Source organism: Gymnogyps californianus, chromosome Z (assembly GCF_018139145.2).
Source record: "Gymnogyps californianus isolate 813 chromosome Z, ASM1813914v2, whole genome shotgun sequence".
NCBI lineage: Eukaryota > Metazoa > Chordata > Aves > Accipitriformes > Cathartidae > Gymnogyps > Gymnogyps californianus.
The window spans coordinates 9,173,960-9,189,479 of NC_059500.1; the positions used below are offsets into that span (position 1 = coordinate 9,173,960).

A 15,520-nucleotide genomic window follows, 5' to 3' on the forward strand; every position below is an offset into this window, starting at 1 on the left:
CCTGACGGCACTTCAGTAGGAAAGTTCAGTGAGAGGATCTTTAAACATCCATAGAAGTGTAGGGGGGAGATTTCCAAGATTGAAGGTGAGGAGGAAGGTGAAGGATTTTGGCATTGCCCACTGCAGAGAAGAAAAGTGGCTTCCACATGCAGATTAAGGGTTTGATTTCAGTTCTGTGTCCCTTTGGCTGTAGTTGTTTTGATCAGTTGGACAATTCGGGTCATCTTGAGATCTACTCAAACAAAACAACCACACAGCACGAAGACAAAACCAGTGATGTTCTAGGTAGGATTTTGCAAGTATTTCACAGGCCATACTGGTGCTTACAAAGGTGTTGCTGGCAAAATTCCCCATGAATGCTAAATCAAATGGAGCAGAACTGAAATCTTTTGAAAAATCCTACCTTCTGCATCAAAACAGTGGAATTCACTTTACAAGTACTCAGACATTTGATTTGCAATGTTGTTTCTGCTGGGGAACTGTCATGGGAGGAGATGAATTATGTTGTAGACAGCCCATCTGCAAATAGCTCATTCATAGTACTTTTTGGTAAGGCAAGGAAAAATGCAGAAGCAGGACTGCCTCCACCCACTCTCTCCCCGACTCCTAAGGGGGGGATGAAGGGATCTTCAGTTGGAATTTAAGTCCAGTCATTTTATAAGACTATTCTGATTTTATTTGCCAGTAAGTAATGATCATGAAAACATGCATGCAGAATGGTTTGTAGAGAGAATACATGGCTGCAGGTAACACAAGAGCAGGCATCCTCTTCACCTGACAGTTACTCTAGGGGACAGGGTGGCAAGAGCAAATTTCCCTTGTTTGTTTGGCACCTTCTCCAGTGAACGTGTGATTGTATTGTCCACGGTTTTATACTCATAACCTAACTGCTGGTACATAGCTTTGAAACTATCCACCATTAATTTGTCTCAGGTGACTGAATTGATACAACATTGTGCCACTGGAAAAAGTAATTTTCAGAACTAAAGAACCAAACATTTATTTTGCTTTGGAATTGTGTAAATAAAGGTTACATATGTCCCTCCAGACAGCAAAGGCCAAGCTCCATTTGTTATGTTAGTAAAACCTTGCATTCAGACTAATGACCATACAGTTTTGACTTTGTGAGTTCTGACTCACTTCCTCCAATGTTACCTAGATTGTTTCTACCAAAAATATTTTAAACAAAGAACCATACTTTTTATGGTTGGCCTGAGGCACTCTAAAATTGATTTATGGCTTAAAGCAAATTGCTACTAATAATCTGCCCTTCCCCTCCCAGAAAAAATATCATAAATACTACATCAATAACTTCATCAATTTAAGATGCAAAAGTCCAGGAATCATGTATTTGTTTTATTCAAAGCATTCTGAATAAGCAAATGAGAGCTTTCGGCTGAATTTCCACAGCTCCAGGCATATCTCTGTTACAGTCATTGTTGTGTGAGCCATAATATTGGCTTGAAAATGAGGTTTGTCCTCTACTCTTTGCATGGCTATCACCTAATCCATCAAATCAAATCGCATCAGATTACATCCTATTTTTCTGCATCATTATTGTGACCACACATGGAGTTTCTAAGACAGGTATTGGGAAATTTCTGCAATTGCAAGAAGATGAAATTATTCTAAAGCTGCACTGTAAAGCTTGGCTGTTGAGTTACAAAATTGAGCACAGAGTATTAAAGCGTATCAGGTGCTGCAAACACAGGTCTTAGTCCTGAACAGAAACACCGATGACTCATGGTTGGTAACCTCAGTGATCCCATTAAATCAGTGGCATTACTGGCCTTTCCTAGACAGGCACTTCTCTGCTTCGTGGACTAGATCTAAGCTTCTGAGTAGTTACTAGTTTCCAATGTGGGAATAAGACAAAGTAGATTTTGTGGAGGAGGATTGCCTGCCATTATACGAACTATAAAATAGTTTCACATATTTCATTCATGCATTTGCCTCCAAAGTCTTCGTCTGTAAGAGTAGTTATAATAGAAAATGTACTAGTTTAACCTTTTCTCACACAAAGCCTGAGTGTGAGAATGACTGAATATGCCTATTCAAAGTTCTCTCTAAGACTTAAAGCTTAGGTTTAGGAAATGTTTTGGGCACAACAGTTGCAGAGGTATATGCACCATTTTTTAGTTAGTCACTTAAAGCATTTTTTTACGTGATTTAAAGATGTTATGGGTTTTTTTCCAGATCTCCTTACCTCTTTCTTTTCAGTGGTGGAGACTCATTTCAAAAAGAAGGCAGCAGGATGCAGAAATAATCTTTTTCATTTTAATATACTTTTAAACATTCTCCTGCTGCTCTCAGGACACATATGCCCTTGTACTGTGCTTTTGAAATGTATTTAAAAAACAAAGCCCAAAGTAGAGAAGCAATCTTCTTGAGGTGATGTAAGACATAATTTCTTCAGGCTGTCAGCCACAAACAGCAAATCTCATCTGAGATTGCAAACAGACAGGAAGGAAGGCAAGTTGGGAAAAATTAAAAGGTTTTTTTCAAGATTAGAAACCTGTTATCTAAAGTCAGCATTGCCGGGAATATCTGTGCTCTCTCTTCTTAATAAAAAAAGACAAGGTTAGATATTGCCTGAATAAATAGCATCTGCCTTTCTACAAAAATTCATGTTACAACAGTGATGTTTAATTGACCAATCACTACAGTGTTTTAGCAGCTGCTTGTTGCAGCTCAGCAAAGGAAACAGGGTCCTCCCATGTTGCTGAAGTCTCAAAGGTACAACATTTTCATCAGAAATCAAAAGAAAATGAGTTGCAGTACAACCACTAATCACAAGGTACAGTGGAATACAGAATTAGAGATATCTCAGTTGGACCTTTAAATGCACTAGTGATATAGAAGTAGAAGTAAGGGAATATAGAAATATCATCACACTGTTGAAAGGAGGAGCAGCCAGTAAGGCAAGACAAACAAGAGCAGAATGCAAGCAGCGGGAGGCAGGAGAATTAAGTTCCTGGAATACGTCTTGAATTTGGGGAACTTGGTATGTATTTTCTGTGTAAGAGTCTTAACAAGGGTGGGTCACTAAAGCCAAACGTCTGGAGTATCCATCAAAGCTGGCTACTCCCTTTACTAGGTCACATTTCAGGTGGCTTTTTACGGTAGGAGCTACAACATAGCCAGTAAGCTGCAGAAATATTAAAGGAATGTCCTGCCACCTTAAAATCTTACTCTTGTAAGAGAATGGGCAATTTTGGGCCACAGCTGTCCCCTCTCCCCCCATTTTCTAATCTTACACATTTTAGACCATCACCTCTTGCCAGTGGAAACTGGCAAACACAGCTTTTGGGGAAGAAACTCACCTGAGCATGTTCAGTCTGCTCTTTGAACACGAGAGGATAGCTACAGGATAAACGTGGCGGTTACCTGAATGAAAGTTGCAGCAGTGTCCTGATTCCCTCTTAGGAAGCTCTTTACAGTACATGGCAAAGAAGTTTACAAGCTTGTTTGCAGATAGAGGAGATAGAGACAGAGGAACAACATTGTTTTTGGATCATTTTATACTGCTTTTGTCCCTTCTCTTATCTGAATCGCAGAGGCTTATTTCAGTTTTTCTCCTAATGTCACATCTTCAGATGCACAAAAAATTGCAACATTCTTCTTTGTCAGAGTGCTTGGCAGACCAGATACGCTGTTGTATGTATTGACTTCTTTACAGGGTCAGTTATTCAGCCTACAGGCATGCAAACCAGCAGCCTGCCTTTGGGCTGGTCTGATCATTTGTCCTACCTACCTGTAATGACGTGGAGACAGCTGGCTTTATTCCTGACATCTCCCAAACCTGCTTATCACCTTGGTTTTTGTATAGCTCCTTAGCCCCTTGGTGATGACATTATACTTAGCTACAGTTGAAAAAGCCACCACCCAAAGTTTTTATCCTTTGCTAGTGCCAATGCACATTTTCACAGTGGCAAGACTAGGTTGCAATAGGTAACTCCTTAAAACAGAGCTGGTGCTAGAGGAGCACGTAGGTATGCAGATGGGAACAGATAAGTCTAGGACAGCTGGCCACTGTCTTTCTCCTGATTGACAGGAGGTGATTTCATTACAGATCTACAGCAGCAAGCTGAGAATGCAGCCTCTGTAGTGGGTTGACCCTGGCCGGATGCCAGGTGCCCACCAAAGCTGCTCTATCACTCCCCCTCCTCAACTGGACAGGGGGAGAAAATAGAACGAAAGGCTTGCAGGTCGAGATAAGGGCAGTTTAATAAAGCAGAAGCAAAGGCCGTGCACGAAAGCAAAGGAAAACAAAAGATTTTATTCTCTACTTCCCATCAGCAGGCGATGTTCGGCCACTTCCCAGGAAGCAGGGTTTCAGGACGCGTAGTGGTTGCTCCAGAAGACAAACGTAAACAAACGAATGCCCCCCACTTCCTCCTCCTCCCCCTAGCTTTTGTACTGAGCAGACGTCATATGGTATGGAATATCCCTTTGGTCAGTTTGGGTCAGCTGTCCTGGATCTGTCCCCTCCCAAGATCTTGCCCACCCCCAGCTGACTGGGGGGGGGGGGGAATGTTGGAGAGACAGCCTTGATGCTGTGGGAGCACTGCTCAGCAGTAGCCAAAACCCTGGTGTGTTATCAACACCGTTCTAGCTACCAATACAGAGCACAGCACTACGAGGGCTGCTGTGGGGAAAATTAACTCCATCTCAGCTAGACCCAATACAGCCTCCTAGGCACAGACTGAGCAGAAAAGGGGCACGTTGATAAGCGAGGGGCTCTGGGTACAAAAAAGAGAATTTGTTACCATTCTGCTTCAGAAGCATGTATCTTTATGGCTGTTGTCTCTTTCAGCCAGTCTTGTGACATGTCCAGATATTTTATGTTTCAGTTTCCAGTATGGTTTCCATAAAGCAGTACTATCTGCATGTGAGTAATCTAGGTCTCAGTGCCACAGACAGGGAAAAGAAGAAATTATCTGTAAGTACATAGCAGTGTCAGTGCCTTCCTTTGCCCAGCGAGCCTGCAACTAAGGCCTGGATCCAGTAAAACTCTTCATTATTAAATCCAAAAATAAGGTCTTGTATTACAGGATCTCCCCAAGGAGTGGGGCTTTTTAGTGGCAAGGGAACTTGAAGCAGGGACTTTCCTTTCAGGCTTCTAATGCAAGAGCACATGTTGGAGATGCACCATAAAGTCAGGAGCGTGTTAAGTAGTTCACATTATCTGAGGCAAAATAATTGTGGAAGCCCAGAGGACAGAAGAAACATTTCAAACATGCCAACAAGAAAGCATACAACAGCAGAAGCTGAGGAGCTGGACAGGTTTTCCATAAGGTGGTCCAATGCCTGGCCTTTCTTTCTGCTAAAAGCGTCACTCTTTCAACGATATAATGAGCTTTTCAGGTGCTATCTGACCATTGTCACTTCTGTGGCAGCTGTCAGCTTTTCTTTGCCATCTTTAGGAATCACTTGAGTAGCTATGCGTGTTAATTTACTGTGGTTATATTTTTACTCCTCTGGATCACTTTACCTTCAAAACACCCTTTGACAATCACAAAGTTCCTTTCCACATTGTATTTTGACAGAAAATATCGAACCTATTGAGATGCATTTAACAAAAAGGGTTACACCTGTGAATCCCACCATCAGCAATTTCATTGTATTATCTCACCTAACTTTACATGTCTGCAGTGGAGACATTACGTATGATTTACTCAGTCTAATACGCTTTTACAGTTAGTTGAGAGAGGTAGGCACGTTGGGCTGCTGTTGAAGACACTTACTTCAGGACGAGATCACCCAAACCGTCCCATTCCCTGGAAGTGCCTACTTCTCTCCATCATGCATGATGGTGTACTAGCATGGCCAGCACTGATGTCTCACAAAAAACAGAGATACCCCAAGGAATACACTGCAGACACCTGCAATCACTCTGGCAAGCCCCATCCAGCAAGTCCTTTCAACAGCCTTGGTGTGCTTCAGGATTAGTCCTCAGAAATCTCTGCTTCTCTTCCAGTCCATTGTCCGAACATTTGCTCTTACAAGCTGTCCATCTTTTTATTGCAAAAGTAAGCACTTTGAGTAATCCAGACAAGATATTTGTGAGACTTTGTTACTCAGGAATTCAATATGTACAATCACCCACATTTTTGCTTCTAGATTTAAAATATAAAATGTGAGGGTGCAAGCTCTCATTTCTGATTTATGAAAATCTCAGTTAATTTAGAGGCCTTATGGCCATTATTATGTCAGTTAAAAACTCCCTGTTACATGTATTAAAACAGTTCAGAAATACCAACTGGCAAGTAACTGCAGATGAGCTTTAGCAATACCAAACCATAGAAAAGGAAAGGTCCAGCCACTTTATAGGCCTTTTTCATCATTAGAGGCATGATTCAAATACCCCTGCATTTAATGATATTTTCCCTCAAGTTCAGCAAGCTTTAGAGTGAGGCCATAACTGTTGTGTATTTATTGATAAATTTTCTTCCTGAAAAAAGGAAGTCTTGTAAGAATTACACCAAAGAAAATGCTCTTAAAGACTGCCATGGTCTTTCACTGCAGCAACCTAAGATGAATCATTATAAGGAGTGCCACTTGCACTGCTATGCATTAAATACATAATGAAATAGCATGTATTTAAATATGCATTAAATGCATTAAATTGTATAGCAAAAAACCAAGCAGCAAACTCAGTGGAGTTAACAGAAATCTTATTGCTCCCATGGAGTTTAGTATCTGTACAGGACTGCAAGATTTTTTTCTTTTTACAGTTAAAAGAAATTGGCTGCAGAATCTATAGAGCATATGTTTCTGTGCAGGAAGTCATTGGACACAGGAAGGTCATGACTCACAGCATCACAGCCTGCTAATTAATACATGGTGCTTTTCTGAGTATTAATGAGTCAGTGAAGGATTTGAACTCAAGAGGACTTTAAGCATCACAGAGACCAAAGTGAAAAAATCTCAGACAAAGGAGAAATTAAGTATCAAACTCCAGTCAGAATAAAGAACAGGCGTTGCAGAGCAATCTCACACAGGAATGAAAGACACCTGCAATTTATGGAGGTGGAATCTTGGCTTCTTTAGCTTCCCCATGCAATTTATGGTGGTGAACACTTGACTTGTTTAGCTTCCCCGTCACCTCGTTAAAGCTTTCTTGTAAAGTTACGGCTTTGGAGGCTCAGAATCTTGTCTAGTTTGGATTTTTATCATTCTGATATCCAGTTTATCAGACAGTGCACTGCAGTGTTCTCCAAGTTTCCTTTCCCATCGAGACCTGCTTTTTTATGCCTTCTTTCCAACAATTATCTTTTGGTGTCTTTGCATATTAACCCCTACTCCTCCCGGTCTTCACCTACATAGAATGCCTTGTACTGTCACCTACTGTCTTGGCCACTCTTTACCTCACCATGCTAATTGTTTGATCCAAAGAATGTAGGGGTAGGGGTGGAAGGGAGGAAGTCCTGCTGTCTTCATTCCATGTGGTGCAGGTCTTGAAGGTTGTTCTTTCAGCACCAGAAGGAATTAACGTGTTTTAGCATTTTCCCAGCTGTATTCATGTCAGTTTCTTACTCTTCAAGCTGCAGTATACCTATATGTCATGTTGTTTTAAAAAAAAGAAAAGTGAGCCCACCACCAGAAAGAGCAACTGCATCATAGATGGGCTCAGACCCTTGCAAGAAATAATGCAAACAGAGAAATATGAGGAGAAGATGTTACTGAAGTAACTGGCAAAGAGGAGCAGAGGCCAGTGAAGATGCTTAAGGTTGATCTTATCGCCTGGCAGATGGAAGATCATCATACAGCTGACTTTTAGCAGCATTGAGGATATTTATTATTGTTCACAAAAGTCACAGCCATTGTGATCTATAAACAGAGACCTGGATACTAGCCTAGCTCACCTTCCTAGTGATGGAAGTCCTCAGTCAGCTCCTCCCAAGATTTGACTGAACACCAGGTAAAGTCAAGTACTGTTGTCCATATTTCACTGTGCAAGAGGTCAAGGCACCCAAATAAGCCCATCATTTTTCTTTTACACTTCGTGCTTAACACATGCCTCACTTCCAAACTGATTCCAAGAAGGAAAAAAATAACATTTAGTTCCAACGTTGGATCTGTCAGTAGCAAAGGACTCCTTCTGATTTACCTTTTGAACCAAAAGCCAGTAGCAAATAAGGTATTTAAGAAATTAGGGCTGCGCTGGTAGACAGTTCCACGATCTGAAATTGGAAACCTCTTCGTCCTAGTAACTGGTGACCCATATGCAACACGAAACCATTGTCTGTTCCGTTCCTGGAAACCACAGAGCACTAGTCTTGTCTTACAAGTTTAGACAGTGTCACTGCAGAGGATTGTGTTCAGCCCTGGTACCCGAGGGACAGTTGCCGTATGGCCAGGGGGCAGGAGGACTGACTGTGTTGCCCTAATCAACCAGCAACAACTGGAGCAGGAGAAATCTGTAAGAAAAAGGATTTGAAAGATGATTGTTTTGAAGGCGAGAAAGCTACCTACGCTTAGAGCTACTGTCATATTAGGTTTCCCCCTCCAGGCCTCAGTCGCTTGTAGAGAGCTGTGATAGCTTTTCATCCGCAGACCTGAGACTTGGCATGGAACGACAAGAGGGGTTATTTAACCAGAAATCTCCCATGTCTTTGTGGTAGTTTCAGCATGTATTCAGCCAAACAGCTCTCCTTCCCTTGCTTCTAATTTGAAAAGGACTTTGCCTCCCTTAGAGCAGCATTAGCCCTATTTTACAGGAAGGAAGCAGAACAACATGGTCGATGAAGTGACTCAGTGTGGAGCATTTTTATGGCTGCTTTGTGCTGCTGAAGTACAACTGGAAACAGTGATCTGTTGCCTGTTGGGAATTACATCCTTTTTTTTCCCTCAGTCTATCCATTTTTCCTACAATAATTTACAATTACTATCTTACAGTTCTCAGCTGTCCCGGAATAAATCCCAGGTCTAAGATCCCTCTGTCCAGAAAACACTTTAAGTGCTATTAAGAAACAGGGATAAACACACCTTTAAGTTCATATTCACTAGAGTTCTGTTCTTATGGAGCTTTTTGCACTAAAACACTGCCCAGCAACTCAATCAGCAGGCAATCTTCAGAAATTAACCTACCTACCACAGACTAGAGTCCCCAGTCTCATCCCTTAGCTGTACAGCTTCTGCCGCACACAGAGGAGCAGAGCAGATCTTATAATTAATTATTAGCACTCACATAGGAGGCATCAGTACAGAGGCTTTATATTTTTAAACAGAGACCTAAGGCACAATTTCTTTTCATGTATGCTCTTGTTGCAATGCAGGAGAATAAACTGTCAGTACTGAACTGTGCATTTATTTCTAGATTGAAACTGCTTATTGACTTCAGTGACCTGGCTGAGTTGGATTCGAAGTGGCAGGATTTTAACAAAATCTGACATTTTCCTGGCAAGCCAAGAATCAGCTCCACTGACACTTTTTGCAACAGGGAAGGGAAAGTGAGCTTTCAAATGTATTCTGCATACACCATCTCCTGGAGGCCCTGGGTACATCTCCACTTCCCAAGCCTGAACACATGGGACAGTTTCTGAACAAAGCCTCCACTTCCAGAAGTTCAGCTGTGAATTTTCATCTGCTAAAATCTGAAATTCATGTGCTTCACTGTGAATAATTTTATTTTCTTTCATCTCCTTCTGCACCCCATAAATATTCACTAGTTCGTTTTCAAAAACTCTTGCAGATAAGTAGGGAAAAGCCCATGAACAGAGTTCTACATTGTTTGGGGTTTTTTAAATTTCATTTGTTCTGTTCTTTTTTCCCTGAAACTTTGCTTAGCACTACCAATTGCATTTCTTTTATCAGTGGGTCATGAAAAATATATTAGCAGCTAGACAACCACTTAAATGTATTGGTTACATAAGGCAAGATAACATGCTGTTGCTTCATATGCCAGAGACAGAAGACTAATTGCAAAACAGCAGATCTCTATATGTCAGTTCTTCACAGCAGAGCTGACCACTTAATGCTACCCCTCTCCAGCAATTAGCAACTGAAACTGAACAGGTTTCCAAGATTCTGCACCAGTTCCCTGGCAGAGATCATGCTGGCACTAACAGCCCTTCTGCTGATGTGCGAGATGTCCATTAAACACTACACTTGGTGTTATACCAGGTAACCAGCACTATCATGGGGCAGAGCTACTGAAACCTTTTCATAATAATTTTTCCTCAGAAGTTGTAAAAGCTAGGAGAGTGTTTTCAGCCATGTTCCCTCTTTCTATACCCTGTTAAAATTAAAAAAGCAGTGTTGTAGGTGGTGGTAAAAGCTGAATCCATGTTAACTCTGCATCTGTCACTGCAGGGTGCAGTCACTGTCACTGCATTCCACTGTATACTGGGTTGCCCTTTTCTCATTTCCCTCAAAGAATAATTCATGGAGTTGAATTTTGGAAAGGAGAGGCTAACTGAATGAATGACAAAATAATTTTAATGATTTGAGATGCCAATTAGAAATTGCATTCCTGAAGCATTTTTACTCCAGCCAGCTATCAAGGTGCACAGAATAGTTCAGAATCAGATTCAGTGAGGCAGTTAGTGCACCCCATCGATCAAGTACTGGGGAAAGCATTTCTTAGATTTCAGTCACTTCATTGCTTATAGAAAATAGCCATAATTTCACTTGCCAACAGTTGTTCTGTTTAGACCTTCCTTGTCTCTTCACAGCTCCCAGCAAGCTCAAACTCCACAGGATCAGAAGGCAATATTGTATTGCCTGTTTTTTGGAGCTGAGACCATCTTTTCATTGTATTTATATTCAGAACACCTGAATATAAAATAATAAATTACACACTGCAAGAATACACGACAACCAAGTGTGATACAAACCTCAAAATGATAGTAGACATAACAACAGGGCACTAAGGGGGGAAAAGTCTTTGAGCCAAATTTTCTAGCTTTGCAGCACTGAAAGGTCATACATAAGCCAGAACCTGCTAGAAAGACTTCAAAACCCAACAGCCCGACTTTGGAGTATGTCAAGGTTAACTGCTGGCAGCACCTCATGCATTTTCAGTTTTAAATCCCAACTTGCATAGGATATTTCTATGCCTGAGTCTTTTCAAGTCTGAGTCTAGGTGTTCTCAGACTAGCTGATGGTATTGAATGCAATGGCACTGCATTACATAAACTGAAATGTGCCAAGTAATGCAAAATCCCTGACATTTAGGATTGTATTTTCCTGTTTCTGCCCCTGTAGTTTTGTCACATTGGTATTTTAATGCATAATTGGCACCCCAAGCCATAGATGTATGCAGATGCCCAATTCTTCTCAACATCTTTCCAAATAAAACAAGTTCTCCACTTCCCACTCAGCAGATGTTTTAACAACAGAAGACAGAAACCAAGATCTAGAAGTAAGGTGCCAAGCCAAGGGAACTGGTAGCTGCAGTATTTGCCTTTGGCAGTAAGCAGTGCAAACATCATTTGTCTAGTAGCACAATGCTATACGAGGTACAGAAGGTTCTGAGAAGTCCCAAAGCTTTTCCTGGCACTGTCAGAGAAGTTGGATGTTCTGTAGAGCTCTTGAGTTTCCTTAAACACTACATGACCTCCCTGTATCAGTGCTCAAGTGACCCAACAAGCATTTCACCTCCTCAGCACTTGGAGGCATTCACATTACCCCTTGTTTTCTTACACAGTGTAAGAAAACATTATCCCTTGTTTGTTTTCTTAGCCATGGTATGTTTTATTAAACAGTGAGACTTATTCTTGGAAATACTGGCACAGCCTACGCATCCCACAGTAGATATTGTCCTTAGAGGTCACAGGGACAGCATTGGTACCCCAATTCCAGAAAGCGTACTCACTTCCAAAGCTCTTTAGCCTTTCTGCGACACCTTCATCCTGCACTTCTCAGCAGCATTTCCTAGTCCTCCCTCCCAAGAGCTCTGTCTTCACAGAAGGTGGGTCATCTTCCTGAACCATCTGTCCCTGACCTATGCAGCAAGATCCTCTGGTCTTGCCACAGCCCTGAACCTGTGAAGTCAAGAGTACTGATTCAAGATGACAAGTGCTCAGCCTGCTCTGGCACTATATCCCTCTGCTGTGAGGGCTCTCATGACCGTCTCTTCAGTTTTCCCCACGTACTAACCCAGAGCCAAATAGGATGTCACCATTTGTCTCACAACTTCATGTGCAACAGCTTTCTCACAGTAGACTGGGGAGATGGTTCTAAAAATTTGGGATGCACCGAAGTAGTATGGCCATTCATGGTATACACCAGTGCTTCAGGTATAAAACTCAGTTTACTACTATGAAATCCCTGATCTCCAGTATTTGAGGTGCAAAAATGATATTGTTAGCTGCTAGAGCCTTCAGCTCTTTTGGGAGAGCCACTAACCAGCAACACTAAACAGCTTTTTAACCCCTGAAAAACATCGGCTTTTAACTACTCCATTGATATATTCATATACACACTGTTACATTGCCCAGGCCGTTGGCATTCCCCTACTTCTCCCACCTGGCAGCTCGGCCGGCACAGTTTGCAGTTCACTGTGGTGCTGTGGTGGCCTTGCTAGCTAGCATTCAAAGGGCTGGTTACTCGCTAAACACTAACGAGTCCCACGTGCGGCAGCAACGCTTAGGTCCTGTGCACTGCATGGGAGAGGCTGCTTGGGAGCACAGTGTTAGCCTACTGGCTAAGGAGCAATTGTATTCAGGAGCAATGACCCTTTTTAAAAAACGAGTGATTTCCTTTGCTCCCAGGTCTTCAAAAGGGAGGTCTGGCAGTTAAAGAGACAAATAAAGAGGGATATATCATCTATACCCATAACTATCTTTACATCTTGTTCAATGAATTGTCAAGCTGGGACTTCACTGTCCCGTGCAAGCCTCTCTCTAGGTCAAACCAAACCTTGTTCTTTTGATTTCTTACAACCATAAGTATCTGATTTTGGAGGGACCTTGTAAGGTTATCTAAGCCGAGTGCCAAGAAGACTCATGTCTGGATATGGATCTGCAGCTATTGCATTCATTTCTTTTTAATCGTACTTGAATCACCAACAAATCTCCAGGTACTCTATGGACACAAAAAGTGTCAACAGTTCCTAGTGCCCATTACCTGTTTTGTGATGGTTATTCACCTTTCACACTGACCGAGCTTTGAATGGAAAAACACAGTGGAGTATACACAGAAGTGTAGTTTGCACGTACGAGAAATGCCTATTATTTGGACAGCTATTTGTTCTCAATAACATAGCTTTTATATTTGCTATTACTGATAAAAAATCAAGTAACTGTCTCCCCCAAATCACCATTTTAAAAAAAAACTATAATCCATTCTTGATTCTTCAAATTGTGATTCTTCAAATGCTGATTTTTCAGAGTTCATGATTTCTCTGAAGCCCTAGGCATTAGGATTCTGAATTGGTTTAAAGAAAACAGAAAGACTCTTTCACTATAGGACTCTTAAAATATAAGAAACACAAAAGAAACAGAGCATGAGAAACAGAAAAGCTAAATAAAAACAGAGACAGCTAATAAGGCAAGACTCACAGGAAGACTATGAAATTTACCCGTCCTGTCGGGACACAGATATTTGTGGTTTCCATCTTTTCACAGAATCTTCCCAGGAGAGGACTACAGAAAGTAAGAAGGCAGCAGTGACAACTGATGAGCCTTGTTTCCATCCTGAAGTTTTTATCTTCTGTTGAAGAAAGTAACCCTTAGCAGTCTTAGTAGATTAGCAGTGAAGGTAGTGCAGGTAGTCCATTATCTGCTTTTGGCAGCATTTTGCGTTGTTAATCCACTATTCATATAGCTGCAAGCAAACCTTTTCCTCATGTAGATAAGCAGCAGTAAGCAGAAAATAGAAGTCCCAAAAGACATAGAGGATTAAAACAATATTAAGATTTATCCTTCATAAGAGGAGTCAAGAGTCATCAAATACAAAGTTGCAGACACATAATTATGCTTAAGAAAAAGCATAGATTACCAAAAGCAGGTAGAGCATGGGATGCAAAAGATCACTGCATAACTTCCTTACATAGACTTTCCAAGACTTCCCACCAGACATATGGTGTTGCTAGAGACAGGATATTAAGCCAGATGGACTTTTGATCTAATACATATTCCAATGTTGTCATCATTTGTGGTGAAATTTGACAATGTGCCCAACACAAAGCAAAGCATGGACAGTCCTCAATAAAGCATTTGGAACAGAAAATTGCACGGAGGTGCAGTTTAGTCTCTCTTTTGTACTAGCCTTTCTCGTACAGGCTTAAATACTTAGCTAGATGTAGACATTGGTGACGGTCTGAGTGAGGGATACTTTCCAGTGAAGTCAGGCATCAGTAGTCTTTATCTGCAGATCAGATGTTGCACTGCCATTGGCATGACTAGGTGGGCCACAAATACCACAACAAACACTGAAGTTGACTTTGAAGGTGGCAATACGGTTCAGTGTTGAGACTCAGTGGGTTTTTTGGTCTCTTCACTGAAACTGCTAAGAAATAAAACCTAAAAAAATAGTACTGACTGTGGTGACAAGCTTCTTGGGACATAGAGTGCATGGAGCCCACTCCAAGCTCATTCTTTAACAATGTCATCCTCAGTGCCGCGAGACTAGACCTAGATTTGGGTTGACAGCATTGTGCTGGAAGTCTCCATGATGTATTGTCACAGCACAACTCTCTCTTATTTATGTCTTCTGGCACTTGAATGCTGCTTCCACACTTCCAGGCAAGAACATTTCCCTCTGCGCCCACAGTCCTTCTGGCACAGCATGCACTATGGCCAGCTCTGGATGGAGGCACAACCTGCATTGCTTGTCCCATGGTCATCCAGATCAGAACACCTCAAAAAACATGCCAAGACTCCCTCCATGCCCACAGTCTTGTGCTTACCCGCAGGTCTGATTCCTGGGTTGCAACACAGGGACCAGATCAGCAGAGCACAATATGGAAAGCACCTGCCCACTTTCCAGATAAAAATTACCAGAAATACGTATATTCATAGCTTCCAGGACATCAAAATACCATCCAAAAGACTTTTTTCTGTTCCATTTCAGACTGAACTAAATGACTGTGCATTTATATCCTACCTCTGTTGTTCTTAAAAAAGCTAGGAATACTCTTCTATCCATGGGGTAATTGAAGAGAAGAGTGGGAAAGGTCTTTTGTATTGCTTTGTGTTGCCCTACACTCTGTTTTACATAGATGATAATGCAGCGAGCCAGATGGACCGGCAGAATGCCTCTTTGCTTGGTCTTTGCAAAGCAGAGCATGGCCATGGTGAGATCATCTGTGCAAGCTGCTGTGAAGACCATGAGCTTCCTGGGAAGCAAACAGAGCATGACTACTTCAGCCTTAGCTTTATTTGGCTTCCTGTGCTCTGAAAGTTTGACCTTTTAGAGGCTGGGACATTGCTGAAGGCTTTCCAAGTAGTATGGTCTTGGCAACACTCAGCCATCTCAAGTACTTGGCATAGTAGAGGACACAGCCTGACACCTCCACCGCAATTTGAGAATTTCCCCACGAGTCACTAAATGCTCCAAAGACAAACAAGGT

General features: G+C 41.7%; 1 protein-coding gene across 1 annotated transcript in view; it reads left to right on the forward strand.

Annotated features, from left to right (window-relative positions):
- Positions 1-15,520, forward strand: part of GRIN3A (glutamate ionotropic receptor NMDA type subunit 3A) — a 73,530-nt gene that overhangs the window by 36,569 nt on the left and 21,441 nt on the right. The gene's annotated exons all lie outside the window — the stretch shown is intronic.